The 11,285-nt window shown below is 27.3% G+C and overlaps 1 long non-coding RNA gene across 1 annotated transcript; it reads right to left on the bottom strand.

The window, feature by feature from the left end:
- Nucleotides 1-8,779: 8,779 nt before the first annotated feature.
- LOC139862837 (uncharacterized) lies at nucleotides 8,780-9,556 on the bottom strand. The gene is made up of 3 exons (XR_011764300.1): nucleotides 9,527-9,556; nucleotides 9,200-9,356; nucleotides 8,780-8,972 (listed from the first exon to the last, which is right to left on the bottom strand). It is a non-coding gene; the product is annotated as an uncharacterized lncRNA (long non-coding RNA).
- Nucleotides 9,557-11,285: the final 1,729 nt, after the last annotated feature.

The raw sequence follows: 11,285 nt of genomic DNA on the forward strand, positions 1-11,285 counted from the left end.
AAATGATTTCCTAAGAATAATAAGCAGGTAATTTTCGACGCGAGATGATAAGCAAAACTTTTGACATGCAGACACGGTCGAAGTCCAGACTCACTAATGCATCTAAACAACTATCAGTTAGACACACTAATGCAAGACCTGGTTCGCTAAGACCACCGCTCTTATACCAACTGAAAGGACCCATTCATATACACTATAAACGATTCACAATAGTTGATTACATCGCGAGGCATTTGACCTCTATAAGATACAATTTTCAAACATTGCATTCGTTTTTAAAAGATAAACTTTCTTTACAACGCAAGTTGACGACATGCATATCATTTCATAATACATCCAACTATAATTGACTTAATAATAATTCTGATGAACTCAATGACTCGAACGCAACGTCTTTTGAAATATGTCATGAATGACTTCAAGTAATATCCTTAACATGAGTTAATACACAGCGGAAGATTTCTTTAATACCTGACAATAAACATGCTTTAAAGTGTTAACCAAAAGGTTGGTGAGTTCATTAGTTTATCGTAATCAATCATTTTCATCAATTTAATAGACCACAAGATTTTTATTTCCATTTTTTATAAATATCATGCATGCAAAAATCATTCCTATGGATTGAACACCTAGTAACCGACATTAACAAGATGCATATAAGAATATCCCCTATCATTCCGGGACATCCATCGGACATGATAAAACAACATCGAAGTACTAAAGCATCTGCAACCATGGATGGGGTTTGTTAGGCCCAATAGATATATTTTTAGGATTCGCGTCAATTAGTAGATCGGTTTACTAATTCTTAGGCTACCAAGTAAAAAGGAGCATATTCGACTTCGATCATTCAACCATAGGATGTAGTTTCAATTAGTTGTGTCTATTTCGTCAAACATTTATAAAAAAAACAGCGCATGTATTCTCAGTCCCAAAAATATATATTGCAAAATCATTTAAAAAGGGAGCAAATGAATCTCACTATACAATATTTTGTAGTAAAAATATTCATACGACGATGCTGAACAATGCAGGGTTGGCCTCGGATTCACGAACCTATATCATTTGTATATATATTAATACATATCCTAGTAGTTGAACAATTATATATATATATATATATATATATATATATATATATATATATATATATATATATATATATATATAGGGTCATAATCAAGAGGGAAGCACTTTTTTGGGGGGAAGGGGGAAGCAAATTATTTTTTTTTATTTTTTCGTTTTTTGAAAAAACTTTGTTCATGAACATTATAGATTAGATGAAAATATGAACATTTAAAAAAGACACTTTGTGATGAATGTCATTATTTTGGCGGGAAAACGCTCGAAGAAAAAAATAAAAACATTCAATGCATTGAATGTTTTGCTGCTAAGTTTATTTGCATCGTTTTGTTTTCATCTTGTGTGAAGTGTTTTTTTTGAATTTAGCCCGATTTAGAGTTTAGGGTTTAGGATTTTGGGTTTTCGGGTTTACTCCGTAAACCCTCAACCCTAAACCCTAAACTCTAAACTGTTCGTGTTAAAATATTCAATCTAAACCCTAATTTCTAAACCCTAAACCCTAATTTCTAAACTCAAAACCCTAATTTCTAAACCCTAATAGCTAAACCCTAATTTATAAGCCCCTAATTTCTAAACCCTAATTTCTAACCCCTAAAAAAAAACACAGCAAGAAAACATTCAATGCATTGAATGTTTTTATTTTTTTCTATGAGCGTTTTCTCGCCAAAATAATGACATTCATCACAAAGTGTCTTTTTTAAATGTTTATATTTTCATCTAATCTATAATGTTCGTGAACAAAGTTTTTTCAAAAAATGAAAAAAAATTACTTCCCCCCAAAAAAGTGCTTATATATATATATATATATATATATATATATATATATATATATATATATATATATATATATATATATATATATATATATATATATATATATATATATATATATATATATATTATTACTGATATAATTTTTATATTAGTAACTTATATATTTCGTTATTAATATACGTTCATTTTTATATAAATAAAAATATCAATTTTGTTGCGTAATATGTATTAAATATTTTATGTATATATTTCATTTGTTTGTTAAAATAGTATTTATAATAATAATAAAATAATATTAGTAGTGATTAAAATAATAATAGTGATAATAATACTTATGATTCTATTAATAATATTATTAATGTTAGTTTTAATAATACATCTTATAATAACGATAATAATAGTAATTTTTAAATTTGAAAAGTTTATTAATAATGATAATGAAAATAATAATTTTTATACTAATACATAATATTTAATAGTAATAATTATTATAACAATTTCATTACTGTGATAATATTAATAACAATACTTATGTTAATCATAATCAAAATTTTCATGTTAAATTTCTAAACTAAAAACTAAGGCTTCTATAACATCAATTTGTAATTCTAATCATAATAATAATAGTAATACTTATATTAATAATAATCATTCTAATAATAATATTTAGTGATAATACTAGTGCTAGTAATGATAATGATATTATTATTAGTGATAATAACAATAATACTAAATAATATTACTTTTATTAAAATTGCTAAAGATAACTACAATAATAATACCTAAATGATGAACTTAACAATAATTCTTATAATAGTAATAATTATAAGTATGGTAATAATACTAATATTAATGGTAATAATATTAGGTTGCATTGTTTTCCTAATAATGATAATAATAATCATAATCATAATAATAATGGTAATACTTTTAAAAAAATAATTATAATGGTGATACTAATAATTATAATGATAATACTAGTATTATTAGTAATACTTTTAATAATACTAACACTAGTAACAATAACAATTTATAATCATAATTATAACCTTAATAACTAATAATAATAATCATAACAATAATAATAATAATAATAATAATAATAATAATAATAATAATAATAATAATAATAATAATAATAATAATAATAATAATAAGAATAATAATAATAATAATAATAATAATAATAATAATAATAATAATAATAGAAATGAAATTAAGTGTATACCCCTTTCAAGACCTTTTCTAAAAAAAATGCTCCATACAAGACTCGAACCCATGACCTCCCGCTCACCCGAACCATCACTTAACCGTCCGTCTGTTTCTTTCTTTCTGTTTTAATATGGAGCTCGTTTATATTTAACATGTTATTATTCGATTTAAATTATCTTCTTCTTCTTAATCAGAACCATCATCGACCAAACTTTTAATATCAATACAATCGAATTTTGGTTCTATAATTGTAATTGTCACGACCCTACTTTTTCCGTTATCTTTTACCGTTAATTATTTAATGACCGTTAACTGTTAATTGTGTTACGTCATTTTATGACCTATATTATTATTTTAGTAATAATATATTAATTATTATGTGTTATGTGAATATATGTATTCATATTTTAAATCGTACGTTTATACGAATCGCGGATTTCTATCCGGCGAATCTTTTCGGTTTTTAAACCAACGGTCGCGTTTTTGGGATATTTAAATTATAATTATTTTAAATATGATATTTTAAGATCAAATAATTATATAGGGTATTTATATTTATTTTTCGTCGCGCGTTTGTTATCTCTCCGGATTTTTAATCGCGTAAGTGCGTTTTCGCGTTTCGGGACTCGTTCGGGCTTTCGGGCCATCAGGAAATAATCACTTAGCAACTTGGGCTAGTAGGGCCCACTCCACACACCCCTATTCATCCGAAATTCCAAGGGGGAGGGAGTATACTCTCCATTTTTCTATTTTTTTGTTTTATTTCATTTACATTCCTAATTTTATCTAAACCTAAATATTCTTTTTGCTCTCTTTCTCCCTTTTCTTCTTCCTTGGGCGACGACTACAACCATCAACACCATCACCATTCATCAACAAAATATTACTTGGATCATCAAATCGTTCATACTATCGGATTCCTCGTTCCGTTCTCTACGCGATTATACTAATTGATTCTTGATTAGGGTATAAACCTTAACCCTAGAACTTTTAATTTTTATTTATTTTTCTGTATTTCATGTTTATATTATTAGTATGATGATTATTAGTTGTTGTAATGTTGATTGTATGCATAGAATTGCTCGATTGCATATTTTTCGGTTTGATAAAATTGGGACAGCAGCTTGTTCGTGTGTTTCTGACTTTGTAACTGATGTTGATCATAAAATAAAGTATATAAATGAGTTCCTCTCATCAAGACATTAATTTTAGACTCCGGATTCATGTCGTTTCGATTCCCGGAACCCTAATTATGATCAAAATGGTATTTTGTTAAGATTGAAATGTGATTTTGGTATGAACCAGGTTTGGTCCGACTTTGTGACCATATTTGGTGACTTTAGGGTGTGTTAGCATGTTAGGACTGATGGTGGGGCAAACTTTCATGTTCGGGTCATCTCAATCCGAGCCACGAATCACCCGTTACGTCTAAAACACGTTTTTGATTGAATTGAAGTTCCAAGTAGTGTATTGGCTGTATATCAAGACTTGTGGGCTGTTCATGGTGTGTTCTTGAGTGTACCAAAGTGTCGGGTAGTTTGCTTAGGCGGAGATATATGTAAGGCTCGCCGAAAACCGACACCCGGGGCTCAGGATACGACCCGATGAACTTTTGATTTAAAACTTGTGATTAATTATTAAACTTATGTTATAAATAATGGATTTCAATATCATTTAATTACTTATGATAAAAAAAAGTAAATATTATTATTTGAAACTTATGAAATATATTTATTATATCATTTAATTAATATTTATGATTTAATTAACTTTTTAATTAAACATATGATTAATAATACTTCATTATTAATGGAAAATACTTATGATAAGTATTAAACTTATATTATGAGATTATTATAATAAGACTTATAATAAGGATTAATTAATTATTTAATTATTATAAGGCTTAATTATTATTTAATTATAATTTAATTATTAAATACTTATGATTTAATAATTATAATTAGAAACTTATGATATGATTAATAATTCATTATTAATTAATAATACTTATGATATAATTTAAAATTTATTATTAATTAATAATACTTACATTATGACTAATATTTAATTAATTAATTAAATACTTATGTTATATTAATTATATCATTTAAACTTATAGTAACTTTAATAATTCATTTTAATTTAATTAAACTTATGTTATGACATAATTAGAAATATTTAACTTTAATAAACGTTATAACTTATATTTTTATTATAACTTACACTTTTAAAATTAACGTTGACCATGTTTGACCAAGGTTGACTTTTGAGTTGACTTTCGGTTGACTTTGACTTTCAGTTGACTTTTGTTGACTTTCTAATTAAGGAAACTTTCCTAACTTATAAACTTTCCTAAAATAGCAACTTTCTAAATTTGGAAACTTTCCAAAAATAGAAACTTTCCAAAAATAGAAACTTTCCAAAAATAGAAACCTGCTAAAAATAGAAACTTTCTAAAAATAGAAAGTGTGTGTCCGTAAGCTATTCCGATCAAACCGATGCATATTGAGTATTGTTCTATGTCTACTTGCAACATGTACAATAGCTATCATACTAAGACTTGACCTAAGTTAGTTATTTATATCGACCTGCTTTATTTATAGGTCGGCGTTGTGATCATTCCTGATCACTGTACTATATTTGCTGTTCGCTTAATTGTGTTGGTTACTTCATTACTTTTAAGGTGAGTTATAGTCCCGTTTTACATACTTTTCAAAGTATATTTTTGGGATGTGATTACATGCATTTTATTCATGTTTAGACACAAGTGACAATTAAATTTAAATTATTCATTGTGAGTTGGACAAAAATATTCCCTAGTCTGGTAACTGTAATCATTGGTTTCTACCGGTGAACGCGAATCCTACGGATAGATCTATCGGGTTTGACAACCCCATTTCGAGCTAGTCGCGCTAGCAATTTATAATCGGAATGTTTAGTACTTCGTATTTTGTTGTAGATACACTGTCTAGTGTATATTTTTATTGTGTTTGGCAAGGGTAAATAAAGGGTTAAGTGGTTACCAGGTGGCTCATTGACAATGGAATAATGTTTAATGTTTAATGTTTTCTAATATTTTAAATCTTGTGGTCTAAAGTTTATTCAATTATTTAAACCTATAATTCACTCAACCTTTGTGTTGACAGTTTACTCGCATGTTTTCACAGGTACTTGAGTTTATGTGATGCTTCCGCTGTGTATAGAAGAGTCTGCATGCATTTGGGCAGATTTTTATGAAATAATTTATGAAACTTTTGGCTTGCATTCGATTTTTGAATAATTAATACTTGTGGGTTGTTGACAATGTTTTTGTGTCAACTTTGGATTATTAATATGTTGGGTTACTTTTAAACTACATATTTTGGTATGCTTTCCTTTTTGGGAAACTTTTGAAATAAAAGAATACATTGTCTTTGGTTAAATTCATTTAAGTTCGATCAAGCTGTGGGACCAAGTGACAGAGCCGTTAAGTATTTTGACGGGGCCATCACAGTAATGAAAAACGATTTATATTTGTGAATATCACTAGACTCAACAACAACAACAAAAATAAATAAAAATATAAAACACGACCTGCTGCTTCTGTTCTTCGTGGGTAAAATTTTTTTTATTGATTATGGAATTGAGAAAGTTTCAGACCCAACTTACAACATGAAAAAGGTTTTAATCCATTCATATAAACTTTCTTGATCATCAATATAACTTAAAAATTGAAAACAAACTCGAATTTAACGAAGAACAGATTCTTTGACTTTTTAGTCCTAGACTTTGACCTCAAAATTCGAATTCGTTAAGAGGAATTGAAAGCTCATATTTGGCAGAAAGATTGAGTAAAAGAATCTTAACAAAACTGCATTTTTACTTTTTGTAATGGTTTTCGAATTCGTGGTATTGTAAAAATGAAATAAGAACAGGGAGCCGATGGTTGTTCTTTAATTGTTTTTGATTTAATTCGACTAATTTAAAGCAGGTAAACGCAATGTATAATTATGTTTGATGATAGAAGGTTGAAAATGAAATACTTAACTCAATAATGGGTCGTTTTATACACAATTGGTGTCGACAGGTTATATTAATCAGGAAGACAAAATAATTAGAAAAAAACATGTAAAAAGTCTTCAACTGATTTTGTTATTTAGCTGATTTGAGATCGACATGGATCAGGTATGTTACAAATTATGAGCAGAAAGGGAAGAAATTTCCGTAAAGGTCGATCCTAATTGATAAGAGATTTATCCATTTACTTAGTTTGATTTTATAAATATATTAATAACTATTAAATATAAATACATTAATAATAATACTGAATTGTTATTAATAATAATAAAATAGTAATGCTATTATTTTGTAATTATCCTAATAAAATAATGATACTAATAGTTATGATTATAATATTAATAAATTGTATTATTTTTAGAATAATAATAATAATGATAATCTATAATAATAATAATAACAACAATAATAATCTTATTAATGATACAAATAATAATACTAGTTATAATAATATTATAATAATATTAATATTATTAATGATAATAATAACATTAATAATAATAATAAACAACTCAAATCTTATATATATATATATATATATATATATATATATATATATATATATATATATATATATATATATATATTATTTTAGAAGTACTAATATTACTAATACAAATATTATTATTAATATTAACAATAATAATAATAATAATAATGAAATTAATGGTAATAATATTAATATATCAATTATATTCAAACTTGTAATTTAATATAATATCATTTATGAGTTATATAATATCACATTATGTGATGACTTTTACTGAATAGATAATATTTATATATTTTATATTTATTTGATAACAACATATATATATATTTATATATATTAACAGTAGCTTAATTATTCTAATTGTTATTTTACATTTTAATTCTAATGATTCATTTATATATTTAATTATTTCTAATACCCTCATTTATATATATATATATATATATATATATATATATATATATATATATATATATATATATATATATATATATATATATATATATATATATATATATATATATATATATATATATATATATATATATTTGCAATACTTGTTCGTGAATCTTCGGGAATAGTCAAAGATTATTGAATCCATGTAATTAGTTCAAAAATTTTGAGACTCAACATTACAGACTTTGCTTAACGTGTCAAAATCATTTAAAGATTAAGTTTAAATTTGGTCAAAAATTTTTGGGTCGTCACAAGGAAAGTGAGGCTTACCAGTCAAATAATCTCGAGTAAGCGAATTTTGCTAAAGCATCTCGGCTGACAGCAGCAGATTCTGGATCGAACCATTTGGTTATGGTTTCATCATGTGTTACAATTACACATTTTCATAAACCATCTTCGAGAGCTTTTACGTCACACCTAGATTATATATATATATATATATATATATATATATATATATATATATATATATATATATATATATATATATATATATATATATATATATATATATATATATATATATATATATATATATATATATATATATATATATATATATATATATAATAACTTAATAGAAATACAAGTTCCTCCACTGTCAATCAAATAGATAATTCTAAAAAAAAAACAGTTGTTTGACCCATTTATTTATAAATGTGTCAATTTAGGTTATGTTTTCAATTATAATTCATGGGTTAAAATTTAAATAAAGTTAAACATAGACTTCTTGCCTCTGGTGGTGCAGCAAAAAGCATATAAAAGCAATGATGATTCCTCTCGGGATCCGAAAGTTGGCAAACACGAGATCGTTCCAATAAGTACGTTCGTATAGCAGCTCCCGATATCGTTCCTTTTTTTATCAAACTAAAGCTCCACAAACTTGCCAAAACGACTGAAACGATAAAAATTTACAATCATCAATAGAAACGATTATAAATAATACTGATGTAGGAATTAGAATCTAAGTGATTAGTTACCAATCTCAACTTTATTGTTTTTTACAGTTTTCACGTTACCAAAAGCTTCTAATACAGAATTTGCTATATCATAAAAAATGTCATATAATTAATTTTTTTACAGAATTTCTTGTAAAAAAAATCAAATGAGGATTATTATCACCTCGAAGACTTTTTGATCGACGCTTCATCCTTTTGAAGCAGCTCGACCGCCCATGCAAGCAAGATATCGCATTAGTTGTTTTGCGCTTTCGGTTTTACCAGCTCCGCTTTCGCCGCTAACCAATATCGACTGACTTATACCTTCATTCATCATCACTCTGCAAATAAGCCAATTTTGTCATAGCATCTACTCCACAGGAGGTGTTTCAGAATCTTTGGGATATACATTTAATGCCTTCGCAACAACCAATTATCGACATACATATATACATAATAAGCACGATAGTAATATATATATTCATATTGATTAGAAATTAAGGACATTTACCGTCTTTCTTGAAGTAGTAACGACCTTAATCTGTGATGACCCGAAAATTTTTGACTTATTTAAACCAATTCTCTATACGATTTATTATTTTAAAACGTTAAACAAAGTCTGTTAGATTGAGTCTCAAAATTTTAGAACTGTTACATATATACAATTACCTTTGACTACTCTCGACGATTCATGAACAATTATATGTATGTATATATATATGTACAAGTAAAAACGACTTTCCTACAGTAAAAATTACTTTGCTACAGTAAAACACAATTTGCTACAGTAAAACACTATTTGCTACAGTGAAATCGTATTTTGCTACAGTGCTACAGTGAAAACGAGTTTGCTACAGTGATTTGCTACAGTAAAACACTATTTACTACAGTAAACACTATTTGCTACAGTAAAACACTATTTGCTACAGTTCCACTATTTGCTACAGTAAAACACTATTTGATGTCGACGAACTAGCAAACAGAAACAGAAAAGGCGGCCATGCGATCGCATGGCAAAAACACTGAAAACTCATGCGATCGCATGAGCTACAGTAAATCGAAAAGTACTATAAAAGGTCAGTTTTGCTCGACGAAATATATCATAAAAATTTATGTACGTAAAATTATAATTATAATTTTAATTTTAAGTTTAATAATAATAAAGTATATTCGAGGGTATTTTTAATTCGGGTTTCAAACCGTTTTAAAATAAGGAAATATTGGGTATTGTTCGGGGTATTGTTCTTGAATCCAAGACCAACCATACAGTCGTCTACCATCATTACGTCTACGCAATTTGCCTACAATATTGAATCGCAATATTGAACTGTGAGTTATAGATCCCTTTTTAAATACTTTAAATATTTTTGGGCTGAGAATACATGCAATTTATTTTAAACGCAATAAGACACAAGTACATACAAAATTCTACACTGAGTTAAACCGAAAATCCCTTAGCTTTGGTAACTAGTAGCTGCGAGTACATAGGATATGGACTGGTGGGCGCGAATAATTGTATATGGATCCATAGGGCTTGACATCCCCGTCCGAGCTAGAGCGCTAGCCTTTTAACGGACGTATGTTATTTGAGTTTAAGACACGTTGGTTTGCGTGTATTAAAACGAATGGGGTAATTATCACTATAGCGTTAAGTTTAGTTACCAGGGTGCTCTGTTACGTAGAATCTATTGATAAACTTTTGATGAAACCTTGTGGTCTATCTTTATATATGTTTATGACTCGAGCAATTAAACCTATAACTCACCAACATTCGTGTTGACTTTTTAGCATGTTTTATTCTCAGGTCCTTAGAATGCTTCCGCTGTGATGTGCTTGTTGCCTGCATGGAGTCTCTCATGCTTTGTACAAAGTTTATTGCATTCAAAATAAAACTGCGTTGTGTAATAAATAATTGGACTGTGATGTCAACCTGTAAATTAAAGACTTATGTATTTCGGGGTTTTGCTTATACCTAAGCACTCGCCCACATGTTTATGACTTTCTATGTTTAGAAAGTCACTTATTTTAATGAATGCAATATTTTATCAAAACGTATCATATAGAGGTCAAAACCTCACTGTGGAATCAATGATTAACGTGCCGCGTCAATAGCGATTTTGACGGGTCGTTTCAGTTGGTATCCGAGCTTGAGGTCATAGGGAACCAGAAATTACATTAGTGTGTTTAACTGGTAATTGTTAGGATGCATTAGTGAGTCTGGACTATGACCATATTTGTTTTTACTGATTTTTGCTTATCATTTGGTCAAA

The sequence above is a fragment of the Rutidosis leptorrhynchoides genome, chromosome 8, assembly GCF_046630445.1.
Source record: "Rutidosis leptorrhynchoides isolate AG116_Rl617_1_P2 chromosome 8, CSIRO_AGI_Rlap_v1, whole genome shotgun sequence".
In the NCBI taxonomy this organism is placed as follows: domain Eukaryota; kingdom Viridiplantae; phylum Streptophyta; class Magnoliopsida; order Asterales; family Asteraceae; genus Rutidosis; species Rutidosis leptorrhynchoides.